Raw genomic sequence first — 15,306 nt, 5'->3', positions numbered from 1 at the left:
CAAATTAAAAAGTGACTGAGGCTGGAACTGGAAAAGATAGTGTTCAAATGAGAATTTATGTCATTGTTGATCAAATGTGGACAATTTCCAAACACTGCATTAATTCCGGACCTTTTTTTTGTTTTGTTGTTGCCTCGTTAACAGTTAAATGACTATATACAAGAAAACTTAAAACAAAAGAAAAACAAAACAAACAAAACCCCCAAAAAATACAAAACAAAAAAACATCTTATTGACATTTCTGTTTGTGCGAAGGGAAAAGGTCCATCAGCGATATCGGTACTTCGATTAAAGGTCACAAATGGGTGTGATCCACAGTTGACGTTTTCAGTTTCAAATGAATGTAAACTTGAAATAAAATAAAACAATTTTATTAAGAAAATATAAAGGCCATAGACAAACATACAAAACTTTTTATTAAGGCTTTAAAGTTAGTTTGAAAAAATAATGACGATGGAACATTCAGTATAATAAAATAAATAACATACAGTTGCGATCACTTCTAACCTCTCTTAAATTCTATCAGGATTTCTGTTCTGCGACAGCAGATAGAACAGAAATCCTGACAGGGTCTGACAGGGTCTGACAGGGTCTGACAGAGGCTGTCCTGGGTCTGACAGGGTCTGACAGATCCAGACAGGGTCTGATAGAGGCTGTCCTGGGTCTGACAGGGTCTGACAGAGGCTGTCCTGGGTTTGACAGGGTCTGACAGAGGCTGTCCTGGGTCAGGACACATTATGCCCTATTCGCTGGCAGATCCTGACAAAAACTGTCATTGGTCGTAACAAAGAAAATACGAAAAGCTGTTCTAAACTGTCATACCCCTGGACAGTTCCTGACACTAAATCTTTCTATTCTGTGTGACGTAATTTAGAACAGGAAGTCCATGATCAATAAATAAAACTGTGACTAATGTAAATTAGCAAATCCGATTAGGAAAATATTTTTTCAAGATTTACATTGAATTTCCCATTATATATATAGAGAGAGAGCTTGTCGTAATCATCATCCCACAATCACTCAATCGTTGTTCATATTCCAATGTTCGTCGATCACGGTCCAGTCACTCATCGTTTAAAACTTATCATACTTGTTTACATATATATTTTTTAGATACTGTCATACATCTGTGATACTAATCAAATTAAACTATTTAATTATAAAATTAAAGGTCTATGTTTCTGTTCAAGTTTAAAAGTGGTAACCGATAATTTTCAGATGTTTGGTAATTCTCAGGAAGTTCAAGATTGACAATAGTACTTTTTGAGGGAAAGCTACTTTTAGTAATAACATAAGGGTCTAACCGTGCAGGTCCGGCCGTTAAAAGAATAGGCCTGCAGCAGCGCTAAACTTGTCGTAAAAGGCGACTAAATAGTGCTCAGAACCCTAGCCGGGGGCTGGGGCGTTTTGCCCACAGAGCAACTGGAATGTGTGCCCCAGGTGGTGGAATGGGGTACCCTTGGCGTGTTACATGCTGGGGTTGTCAGGCTCTAATACGGAAAACCTGACCGCAAACCATAGTGGTGCATCGTGTTGGGAAAGATGCCACGTTCCTCGCACGTTAAAGATCTCTACTGTGGTATTCTCCCGGAGTAGGAACCATAGGGCTCCGCCACAGGTGGCTAAATTGCCCGACCCTACCCCCCTCTCCCTATTTCCAGTGGCAATCAAAATTTGTCGACCCCATTGTCCTTGTGTCCCATCCCTTTTTCATTTCATCATCATTTCATGTTCGTTTTATCATCAATTTCATGTTCACCGTCTGAATATAGCTGAAATATTGCTGCTCGGACGTTAAACCCCAACAAACAAACAAACACAAAACAATAACATAAGGATCACAAACTATTCTAAAAAAATGTTAAAATTGACAATTTTAGCATTAGATGGGTGACTGATACCTATATATATTTCGGTCAAAATTCTTCAAAATGCCACTTTTAGCAACGAATGTGACTATGAACACTTCCAATTTACCTACATGGTCTTATCTGTAGAAAATGTAGTAAATAAAAATGTTAGTTTCATATTAGTCACTGTGACACCTGTATTTAAGTAAAAACTCCAAAAATACTGCAAAATGTTTGAGTGCGAGCAGTTTTATTATTCAAAATGGTCTAAAACTATTAACTAAAATGCTTATTTTTTTTCAATATAACTATCATGTGGGTGACTATTACACATATATTTCGGTCAAAATTCTTTTAAAATATCATATTCCAGCATATATACACTCCTTGAGAGGTTCACATTTCCCATTTTAGCGTTCGTGCATCGTTTATCGTGCGTTTACACATCGTTTTGCGTTCGTTTAAACGCACGATAGAAGCATTCGTTTAAACGCTCGCTGGGAGCGTTGCCCCGTGCAGGTCCGGGTGTCAAAAGAATAGGCCTGCAGCAGCGCTAAACTTGTCGTAAAAGGCGACTAAATAGTGCTCAGAAACCTAGCCGGGGCTAGGCGCTCTGCCCACAGAGCAACTGGGATGTGTGCCCCAGGTGGTGGAATGGGGTACCCCTGGCATGTTATATGCTGGGGTTGTCAGGCTATAATACGGAAAACCTGACCGCAAACCACAGTGGTGCACCGTGTTGGGAAATATGCCACGTTCCTCGCACGTTAAAGAACCCCGCTGTGGTATTCGATAGGAGTAGGAACCTTTGCGCTTTGCCACAGAAGGCTAAAGTGCCCGACCTTACCCCCCCTTTTTTTCGAGTGGCAATCACAATTTGTCGACCCTATTATCCTTGTGTCCCATCCTTTTTTTTTTAATTCCATCATCATTTCATGTTCATTTTATCATCCACTGCATGTTCATCGTCTGAATATAGCTGAAATATTGCTGATCGAACGTTAAACCCTAACAAACAAACAAACAAGCTGGGAACATTCGTTTAAACGCACGATAGAAGCGTTCGTTTATTTTTGTACTGTTTTCTTGAATTAACTGTTATTTTTATATTTTTTGCTATTATTAATTTATATGATTTCATTAATTTTATTTTCTATTTTTTTCTGTCTTCATTATATGTCAATATTATTATTTTTCGTCGTTCGTCTGTCGTGCGTTTAAACGCACGCTAGGGGCGTTCGTTTATCGTGCGTTTAAACGCACGCTGGGAGCGTTCGTATATCGTGCGTTTAAACGCACGATAGGAGCGTTCGTTTATCGTGCGTTTAAACGCGCGATAGAAGCGTTCGTTTATCGTGCGTTTGGTGAGCGTTTAGCGGGCGTTTGGTTATCGTGCGTGCGGGAAACTTAAACGTCTCAAGGAGTGTATGAGTGCCCACACTTTTAATTTCTATGAGGGTCTAAAATTAATTATTTAAAATGCTAAATATTTCAATAGAACTATCATATAGTGGCCATGACATATTAGTTTTAGTCAAAATTCTTTAAAAAATGTCATATTCTTGCAAAATGTATGACTGCAAACACTTTCAATTTCCATGAAGGTCTAAAATTAATGACTGAAATGCTGATTTTTTAAGATAACTATCATGAGGGGCAGCGACACATTATTTTAAGTCAAAATACTTTAAAAATGTTATATTCTTGCAAAATGTATGAGTGCGCACACTTTTTATTTCCATGAGGGTCTAAATTTAATGACTTAAATTCTATTTTTTTCAATATGACTATCATATAATGGCTGAAATATATTAATCTGTGTCAAAATTCTTCAAAAATGTCATATTTTTGCAAAATGTATGAGTGCGAGTACTTTTTATTTGCATGAGGGTCTTAAATTAATGACTAAACTGCTAATTTTTTAATAAAGCTATCATGTAGTGGCTGTGACATTATTTTGAGTCAACATTCTTTCAACAATTCATATTGATGCAAAATGTATGAGTGCGCACATTTTTATTTTGGTTGAGGGTATAAAATGTTTTACTTAAAGGCTAATTATTTCAACATGTTCAATATAACTATCATAGAGGGGCTGCGACATATTAATTTGAGTCGAAAGTCTTCACAAAATGTCACATTCTTGTAAAATGTATAAGTACGAGCACTTTTAATTTGCTTGAGGATATACAATTACTGACTAAAATGCTAATTATTTCAATAAAGTAATGTGACACATTAATTTGAGTCAAAAGTCTTTAAAAATATCATATTCTTGGAAAATGTTTGAATATCAGCACTTTTTTATTTCCATGAGGGTCTTTAATTGATGACTAAAATGCAAAAATTTTGAGTATAACTATCGTATAGTGGCTGTGACATTTATTTGAGTCTAAATTCAAAAATGACATATTCTTGCAAAGTGTTTGAGTGCGAGCATTTTTAATTTCCATGAGAGTCTCAAATTAATGACTTAAATGCTAAATTTTTCAATATAACTAGTATGTTGGGCTGCGACACATTATTTTAAGTCGAAATTCTTTAAAAATGTCATATTCTTGCAAAATGTATGAGTGTGCACACTTTCAGTTTGCATGGGGGTATACAATTTTAGACTGAAATGATAATTATTTCAATATAACTATCATACAGGGGCTGCAACATATTAATTTGAGTCAAAATTCTTAAAAATGTCATATTCTTGCAAAATGTATGAGTGGGAGCACCTTTAATTTCCATGAGGGTCTAAAATTAATGACTGAAATGCTTTTTCACTATAACTATCATGTGGGAGGCTGTGATACATTTATTTGAGTCAAATTCTTTGAAAATATATTATTTTGCGAGCACTTTTGATTTCCATGAGTCTAAAATGCTATTTTTTCTTAATATAACTAGCATGTGGGTGACTTCGACTTATATATTTAAGTCAAAATTCTTCAAAAACGTGTATATATATATATATATGTCAAAATTATTCATATCACAACGTTATGCCAGAGTTTGCCGAAACTATGCAGAATTTTTGTATCGCGCTAGAACTCGAACAAATAGGCTTCTGGAACAGAGTTATGTTGCTACAAGATTAAAGTCATCACTACAGAAGTTTTATGGTCGTCATCAAGAACTCGTGGATTGTTATGGTGTATCCATCTGCATCATGAAAACTGATTTATTCAACGGGTCATAGTTTTCCTTTCATCGTTTGTCTACCCCGGACTTGACTTTTTATGAGCAACTCGGCGGCTGTTTCTAGAAAAGCAGAGGACGCTCACCCTACCGGTGCACCTGGTCCATACTCCCAGTTTTTAGTTTTTAGTGGAGTCGGAGTTGCTCATTTGCTTTTGTTAATTTGTATGTATGATCAATGATCTATATCACTTCCAACACAATGAAAGATAATGAAAGAATCAAAAATTCTCTCCAATATTTTCAACCAACCACAAACGATTCTCAAACCTTTTGACACATACAACCAATGAAAACTCTCGGGCACCACTACATAACACCTTAGAGAGTACTCTGTCAACACTTGCACACTAGATCTAACCAATCATATCACTGGCTCAGACATACATCAGATAATCTTATGTCACACCTAGCAGTAAAATAACATCATAGATAGAATGACTCTCCATAAGTCACATAATCAATGCATGTTCATTCTATATATGTACAAAAGATAAAATCAAAAAGTGAATGCAATAGTCAAGTTAGCTGGAGATCACTTTCATGTTTAAATGGACAATACACATGTGAATATTAGTTAGAGATATGACAATAGCAGTACACATGATTGTTTACCCGATCAGAAACCGTGTTACTTCTGAAAATAAATATGTCCCTGATGTCTGACGATAAATGATAATTAGAACATAGGGCACGGTTTGCCCTTTGTGTTTTATCCTCATGCATCACAAATTGTGACATTTACTCTATCTAATTCAACATTTCAATACGTATATCGTATTTCATTCTATACATTTACAATTTAAAGAAATGTTTTTTTGCAATTCTTGTATATGAATACATGTAGGATATTTATCAGATGTATCTAATTCAACATTTCAATACGTATATCGTATTTCATTCTATACATTTACAATTTAAAGAAATGTTTTTGCAATTCTTGTATATGAATACATGCAAGATAATATTTATCAGATGTAATAATAATAATGTATTTTAACCGGCTTTTTTTATTTATTTAATTTGATACAAATAAAATAAACGGACAAAATCATTCTCTCAAATTGACAGAAAAATGCATAAACATAAAACACAGTATATGAAAAATATATAGCTTGATATGTTATCTGAATATTAACTAATTTTTCTTTACCTATGTTTTCAATTTCTATCCATATGAGAAATCTAACTAAATGATGGTACACCTCGACTTAGTTTCGGTGTCACTTTGTCTGTTGCAATTGGTTTCAGCATTGGCTCAAGCATTCCCAATCTGTCTATAGAACATTTAAATACATCTGAAACATTGTAACAAAAACCAGCAAAACAATCGTTTTGAACATATTCTTCTCCACTTAGGCAATGTCCTACAAAAATGAACGCCCCCGAATGAGTAGAAAATTGTGGGGAGCAAGTTGCCTCGAAGCAGATGAGCGAACCGCTATCTCCTGGTTCAGCAAATAAACCTTGGTCAACATTCCCTTCTATGAAAATAATGCGATTATTGAAGTCTTCACCTTGCCGAATGCATAGCATACCCTTGTAAGTACCCTTTGTAAGGCCTGATTTCGCACCCCACTTGTACAACTTCAAATCCTTCATTTCAACATCGTTAGCGACAGAAATGGTTCCTTCTACTAACCGATCATCAGGATCGCGTATACCATACCGACACTCCGACAGACTGTCTGTGTTAACTTTAACAATGGAAACATCTATTTCTTTTATAATCGAGGGATCAGTTCTTGCATGTACACTTCTACCGATTGCAGTTGACCCCGTTTCTTCTGGAAATGCTTCTTGTCCATATTTTATAACATGCTCACATGTTGTAAAGTATATATTCCCTTTATTATCACGCACAAATAGTCCTACGGTACCAAAGCTATCCCCTATTGTTGGTGTTCTAACTTTACTTCCTTGTTTAATTTGACAATTAACTGGTTTTGGAGGTCCTGACCATTGTCGTACAGCTATCTTCCCTATATCTTTTAACTCGTCTTCAGTGAGGAAGCGCGATAGATAAACGTTAATGTTAACGCCTGAACTGCAGGAAAATACTTGTAGTTCATCATCTTGATATGAAAATGCATCAACATCTTTATTTCTAAAATAAAAAAAATGAAGAGTGGTGACGAAAAATTAATTGTTTATTAATACAATAATGCAAACCTCTTAGACTTAAGAGTTTTCACTAAAGAAGATGATATATACCAACCTGGTGAAGCTACAACATAACAGCTCAAGAAGATATTAGCTGAATTGATTATTTAACAAAATAGATAGAAAGACGTTATATAGAGATGATGCAAACTTTTCCGTGTTCCTGTATAACAGGACTTGTTAAATATTTCGCTCCCGACTAATCTTCTTGTGGTATTGGTTCTTTTTTACAATTTATCTTGCAAATGTCTAAACAGAATATGCATCCACCAACGATTTAAGGTTTATAATTGTCAATTGTTCACTCGTTGTTTTCACCCTGAACTTGATTTCAAAGTCACAAAACCCTTATGGGTTCTACCAACAACTTAACATAATAAAAAAAAATCTCACAATAAACATCAAGATTCTACTAAATAATTCTAAGTGTTAAATTCGTTTTAAAGTATAAAAACTGAATTAAACTTATGCAATAAATACCTGTGCAGCAGCACCTCCAATTTATGCCTGAGAATCAATAGTCGGTCTTTTTTAGGAAGCAATGTACACAGTAGATTCATATTTTGTTCATACAGAACTGCTTCGTTGGACTGAGTTAAACCGTTTTGGATTGGAAAACAATTGATTCCGGAAGGGACTTCACATGTTCCTTAATCATAGCATTGATTTGTACCTCGAGTAAAAAAGCAATTCGTTTTTCTACTTCAGATTCATTGACAAAGAAAACATCAGGATATGTTGTATTTATTGTACAGTTCCTGTCTACTACCTTCGATATATTTTGGCCTATTTTCAACCTGACATCTTGCTCAACGTTGTTTTCATTTCTTAATATAAGAAATAAACAGCTCTTTGTTTTTTGTTTAACGATTACTTGCAGTATATCTTTATCCTGAAATAATAAGAATACATACATGATAAAAAAGGCATGCAAGTCTCGTCACTTGACTATGGGTCTGCGAAAATTGGTCCAAATCGACCACTCAAATGCATGGTAGTTTGTCATTTATAATTGTCAATTGAATATCGTTTGGCTAGATCCTTCAATCTCAGTTTCCGCTATATAGATGACGTATTATCTATAAACAATCCTAATTTCGGGGATTTGATACATCGCATCTACCCAAAAGAACTTGAGATAAAGGATACTACAGACACTGTGAAGTCAGCATCATATCTTGACCTACAATTAGAAATCGATGGTAAAGGAAAACTATTGACCAAACTTTACGACAAACGTGATGAATTTTCATTCAGAATTGTCAACTTTCCTTTCATCTCTGGAAACATCCCTTCGGCTCCTGCGTATATCACAACTCATACGTTATGCAAGAGCTACCCGAAACTACGCAGACTTTTTGTATCGCGCTAGAACTCTAACAAATAGGCTTCTGGAACAGGGTTATGTTGCTACAAGATTGAAATCATCACTACAGAAGTTTTATGGTCGTCATCATGAACTCGTGGATCGTTATGGTGTATCCATCTGCACCATGAAAACTGATTTATTCAACGGGTCATAGTTTTCCTTTCCTCGTTTGTCTACCCCGGACTTGACTTTTTATGAGCAACTCGGCGGCTGTTTCTAGAAAAGCAGAGGACGCTTACCCTACCGGTGCACCTGGTCCATGCTCCCAGTTTTTAGTGGAGTCCGAGTTGCTCATTTGCTTTTGTTACTTTATATGTATGATTTTAGTTACTTTATGTTCTTTGTTGTGTATGTCTGTTTTCCATGTCTGGTCTTTGTTCCTGGATTACATTCTTTTGATTACCGCTATAACCTTGGGTCCCTTGATTACTCTTACATACCATTAAGTTAAGCATTAAAACATTATTATGTTTAAATATATAGATAATAAAATGACAATGTCTATTTCTACATGAAAAAAGTGTGTTGAGAATAGCAATTAATAGAATATTTTGCATTGTAATACAGCGTTCCGAGATTAAGGAAGTGAACAATAAATGTTTGTTTGTTTGTTGGGGTTTAACGTCCGAGCAACAATATTTCAGCTATATTCAGACGATGAACATGAAATTGATAAATGAACATGAAATGATGATGAAAAGAAAGAGGGATGGGACACAAGGACAATGGGGTCGACAAATTTTGATTGCCACTGGAAATAGGGAGAGGTGGGTAGGGTCGGGCAATTTAGCCTCCTGTGGCGGAGCCCTATGGTTTCTACTCCGGGAGAATACCACAGTAGGGTTCTTTAACGTGCGAGGAACGTGGCATATTGCCCAACACGGGGCACCACTATGGTTTGCGGTCAGGTTTTCCGTATTATAGCCTGACAACCCCAGCATGTAACACGCCAGGGGTACCCCATTTAACCACCTGGGGCACACATCCCAGTTGCTCTGTGGGCAGAGCGCCCTAGCCTCCGGCTAGGGTTCTGAGCACTATTGAGTCGCCTTTTACGACAAGCTTAGCGCTGCTGCAGGCCTATTCTTTAAACACCCGGACCTGCACGGGGCGTGAAAAATAAAATGTAGATCGTTCTCCGTCTTTCGATACATAAGAGATTTAAGAAAGGAATTGAAAACAATAATATTTCGTTTCTGTCTATTTCCATTAATTAGGTAAAAAATATCGACATTCCATCTTAAACAAAACATAACATAACAAAAACAAAACAATAAAACAAAAACAAAACAAAAACAAAACAAAACAAACAAACAAAACAAACAAAAAAAAAAACAAAAAAAAACAAATCGCCAATAGAGAACGTACTTCATGAATTTTGTTGATATTAACTTGTGGTGGTTTAATTTTCATAACATTCAAGTTAGTTTTGAAAGGAAACCTACCTGATTTGTAAGACATCCTTTCTCTGTTGTTGATAGGATACATAATGTAACACACGGTGTAACTAGTGATATTTCTTTCATCATTTTCATATACGTTTCTTTTGCACTTCGAGGAAGAAGAAATGATTTTGTTTTTGTTGTCACATTAATATTCTTTTGCAACAAACGGTCTATTGGCTGTCGAGTAGTGGAACTGGAAATAATTATAACTGTTGGTAATATGTTTATGTTTGTAACTTTGCAGCTGTCGTATAAATTTGGCAAATGAAGGCAATTCCGGTGTTTCATCCAGTTTACTACATTTTTTATTCGCGGGAATACCTCATAGTTTAAAGAAGCTTCCTCTATATGTATAAACAGATCCTCAAATCTAAAATGATGCGAGAAAATACATTGAAAAAAATAATAATACATAAAGCATTGTTAAGCTTTATCTCGATTTTTCTATTATCTTTCTTATTTCGTTGAAAAAAGCGATTTGTTACATGAAAAAAAAAGTATCAGACAAAATCAAACAAATACTTATTGTCATTAGGGAACAACTTGTTCTACTCCTTACTTTTAAATACCCTCATTATTTTGATTTAAAATATATTTATACTGTATACTTGTTATGTCGAACTTCAAATTTAATTTAAACAATATAACATGTCATTAGTTTACCTTTTAAAGTCGAAGTTTCCACTGATAATGTTATGCAAAATAGTCGAATATCTAGACAAATCATGTTTATCTTCGATGCTGCTCATTGAATGAATAATACGTTCTCTGAAAACACAGTCCAGATCGTCGTAGTCCTGTTGCCAAACATTTGTTGTGTTGAGGTCGATTTTTTTTCTATTTCGGACAATAATTCTATTTTCGTCTATGGAAAAAGCATCTATCTCTAAGACAGGTGGAACCATTTTTAGTTCACTTACAATTCCTTTGATATAACAACCTTTGTGAATGAAGAAAACAAAATCGCCTCGTGTTATGTTTTTAACCTTGCTCAAATTCCATTGAGTGGAAAATAAAGATGCCTGGAATAAAATGTATAACATGCATTGTACAATATATTTTTGTTACAGTTAATTCTGATACTGCAAACATACTGTCTATCGGTAATCCAATTATGACGTTTTTATTTTTTATGCTGGAAATTTAGTTATTTGGTTCTACTTTTGTCGACAATACACCGTCGACGTGTGACATCATTTTCATTCAAAACCCTAAAGATGATGTTCGAGATACGACACAATCATCTCGAATGTTTAATAAATGTGTTTGAATATCTGAATTTATACGATAGATAGAGAAATACCATTCAATTACAGCAAAGGAAAATAGTATATATTAATGATGAATAATTATTTTTCTATCAGGCCAGAGAAGCTGCCCATCAGCAAATATTAACCTCTACCCAAAACCAACAGACAACTACCAATGCTTTATGACCAAGAGCAGTTATTCATTCCCTTGAATAAAGGTTTACCATTTACTGATGCCCTTAGGCTGAATCGAATTTGTTCCAACGAAGAAGCTTTATCAGTACAGTTTTACAATCCTCTAGTATGTTTTTTTGGGATCTTCACTGCCAGCGTACGATCTATATTGAACGATAATATGGAATATGCGGATGTTTCCCCTTAAACTTTCTACTGGGGTGTCTTTGTATATTTTAGTAACGTTAATTTTTTTTTCTTTTTCGATGCACGTCATCAACTTCAAATGCGCACGTCGTTTGTGACGTTACATATCAGGATAGCATTATTGTAAAGGAACTCCATGTATTATGTCCACATGGAGTTAATACAAAAACTTTGCTTCAGTGCTTTATGCAGTTCTTTTCATCTCAGTGTTTGCTATTTTTTTTAGTTATACTTGCACACAAATTTCGAGATCAGCTCAAATCTTCAATATTTTAATTTGAAAACAAATCAGAATTATGGTAACCACAAGTCTGCACACCCTTTGTTAAACAGAACAAATTATGATGTTTAAATGATTGATTAAAATTATAATAATACAAAATAAAACATTTGTCGTAACGTCATTTCCAAATCATAACATGCAGAAAGGTTTTTTTTTTAAACTCAAAATGTCTGTCATTCAAACCCCATATTATGTTTACGAATTTTAAAACACGTATAAATATTTACATACCACTTGTCTTTCAAACTTGGACGAAGTGCATGCTAATGTAACTTCTCCTAATGATTGTTTTGCTAATTCTAAAGAATGTATGCGGCTTCCATAAGTTCCAGTTTTAACACTAATACGGTCGCTTGGTTGAAAAGCAAAATCTGACGAAGTTACTTTCTTTGATGCTAATAGTCTCCTTTCATTGCACACTAGACTAAGGCATACTCTTTTGCGTCTCTCTGGATATTTTCCTGTAACATTTCTTCTCACAACACATTTATAATTTTGCATTGAAAGAATATCACCTTGCCAAACAGAATATGGATCTACAATACCTTTCTTCAAGGTATGTATTGAACGTCGATATCCTAACAATCCTAGTGAGTATGCACATATTCTACCAGATAAAACAATCAGTATATCCAAAAGCAAAAGATGATTCTCAAAACCAGTCAGTACTTCTAATAAAAACTGAAACGTTTCTGATGAAACTATTGAGCAAACAAATGTATGTATCCGTTTGCTGCCTTTACTTTGGGTATCCATCGATTTAATTCTTTCAGACTGTTTTAACGAATGTTGTAAATGTTTCATTTTATAATCTAATGGTTATTCCACCTGTATATGTAAGATTTGAAATATACAATTTTCTACACACTATGTATTTTGTAAGTTATCAAAAAAGTACATTTGTAATGATTTTGCCTTGTAATTAATAATAATAAATTCTGCAAACTTTTAACTCTTTACGTTTTCAACTACACCTGTTTATCCGTTGCTAGGCAATTCCGGAAATCAAATATACTAAAAGTTACATTCCGTAAAGTATGCACTTCCTGTATATTAATCTCCTGGAAGGACAACTGGTAGGTTCCGATATAAATCGGGACAAATTGTATCATTGGTTTAGAGATTAAATTGCTTTTGGTTCGAGATTATTTTGGGTATATAATCAGTGAATTTTAGTTTATAAGTTAGTCAGTATGTAGTCGTTGGATGATAAAGAAGACAGATTTTTGAGGTACGTAGTAAAGGTTAGAGTTGCAAGGTAATTCTGAAAAAGAATTAAAGTGTATAATTCTGAATAAGAATTATTGAAGTGTTTCTGTGTAAGGAACAAGAAATAAGACAACTCATTTTACCATTGCTGAAGACACATTGGACACGTCTGATCCGTAGCATAAAGTGTACCTTTATCAATGCAGCGGTTATTTAGAGTAAGCGACCTTTTTTGCAGTGGCTACAGAATCGACAACACACCAGTAATTGACCTTAAAACGTTGCTTTTCAAGTAAGCTATCACTACTTAGATCATTAGGTTACACACTGGTATTAAACCATTGCTGATAAAACCACGCATTTGTTTTGCGGACTGTCCTAGTCAAGGAAATACATATGATAACTGTACAATATATGACCAGTTCAGGCATGTGTTGTGTCCGTGGCCCATTTTGTAAAATCCCGTGCGTTGGTCTAAGGCATTAAGATGAGCATTGGTATTGTGCAATGGTAATTTTCATTTTAACACACGCTATATTACAATGCCGTTGCTGTATCTAGAGATATAACTCTGGTACGAACCCCAGAGCGCTTTGATCACTTACCCCTGGTACGTGACACATTGATATAAAAGCTTTGTATTTTAATACATGAACATCTGAAATGATTTAAAGAAATATATATTATTTACTCTCCTACTGTTGAGTAGATATAAATATAAAGACTGTAGATATAAAGGTATGTTTTATTTCAACTAATTTAATCCTAAAGGTAACTGCTAAAGGAACACAAAAGTATCCGAAAGAAATTGAATTGCAAAGGGTGTATACTATGGTAATTCGTTGACAAAACGAAGCTTTCAAAGACAACAAACAAAACAAAAAACTGTTGTATTTTGAAATGAAAAGTTTTCTTTTTATTTCTTTAGTTTAAACATCCGTGAAGTTTGGTTATGTTAGTAACGTTATTTTTCACCGATTAACGTAATAGTCGACGTTACGTTGTTTCCGTATATCAGATTATGTATTGAACGTTGAGCGATGCATCTAGAAAAAGATCCGTAAAACATCTTTTTTAAACATAAATTCATAACAGATGTTTAAGATAGTTGTACAGTTTTATTCAATATTGTTTTATTTGTCACGGAAGAAATTCAGTTCTGATACAATTGTGCATTTGGCTGTAATCAAAATGTACATTTTCATAAAATTGCTTGTGGCAGCCTTCGGCGTCAAAACCCCAATTGAAAGTAGAATGCCTTACCTGAACAGGTGCGTCAACATATCCTGTAAGCTCGACTTATCGGTTTATAGTATAATATAAGGCAATGCCAAATCATTGAATGAGTATTAAGTACTGGTAAACCGAACTTAAGCCAAACGTTATGAATAAATGTGTCCAGAAAGGATAGGTACAAATGAAGTGCGAAAATATCTGCAGTCAAGATAAGAAGACAAATTTCCTATTTACATACACGATACAACCGTGACGTTACACGACCACTGACATTAAATGCACTTGGTCCAGTAATAATGATAAAACGCAATATATAGATTCCTTTGTAGATAATTAATAAAAACATATACAGAACTCATACTGAGGTTTAAAACTAATAATCAAAAGAAGATTTATAGATAAAATCGATAGATAAAACCCATTGATCAAATATAAAACGATTATTCAGGATTGAACGTACCAAAGTATATGTAAACCATCGCTGCCAACTATCTAGTTCATGTTGATATATATCGATAGAACAAATACAAAAAAATTATTGAACATCAATACAGTGGAGCCTCTGAAAACCGGCTGCCCATGGGACCAAAGAAATCGGCCGGTTTTCAGAGGTGCCGGTTTTCGGAGGTTCCGGAAATTTTCGTATCCGTTCCGTATATGGATACCGGAAGTACAATGTTATTGATCTTGTGATCGATCCGATCCTATTGATGATTATCTGGTTGCACTGTTTGTATGTTTCTACACACATTCTTTGATAGGTATTTGTGTATGTTTGTGTTCAAATCAAGAATAAACGTAAAAGTTGTATTGTTGTTTTTAATTAAAGAGTAATCGTACTGTTCAGTATTTTTATATTGTTGACAGTTTAGTGATGCGTGGCGTAGTTTAATGACATTGTCTTTGATCTGTGTAAAGTTTTTAAGGTAAA

General features: G+C 34.6%; 1 pseudogene across 1 annotated transcript; it reads right to left on the bottom strand.

Moving 5' to 3' along the window:
* Positions 1–355: 355 nt before the first annotated feature.
* Positions 356–14,679, bottom strand: LOC148601216 (uncharacterized; annotated as a pseudogene). The gene is made up of 5 exons (XR_015917107.1): positions 12,162–14,679; positions 10,680–11,038; positions 10,017–10,209; positions 7,683–8,094; positions 356–7,146 (listed from the first exon to the last, which is right to left on the bottom strand). The product of XR_015917107.1 is annotated as an uncharacterized LOC148601216 (transcript).
* Between the last annotated feature and the right edge of the window lie 627 nt (positions 14,680–15,306).

This window comes from Perna viridis, chromosome 12 (genome assembly GCF_037379345.1).
Source record: "Perna viridis isolate PV_CMFRI_1.1 ecotype Kerala chromosome 12, ASM3737934v1, whole genome shotgun sequence".
Classification (NCBI taxonomy): domain Eukaryota; kingdom Metazoa; phylum Mollusca; class Bivalvia; order Mytilida; family Mytilidae; genus Perna; species Perna viridis.
The sequence above is the reverse complement of the archived record's forward strand: the minus strand, read 5'-3'. Positions and strand labels throughout refer to the sequence as shown.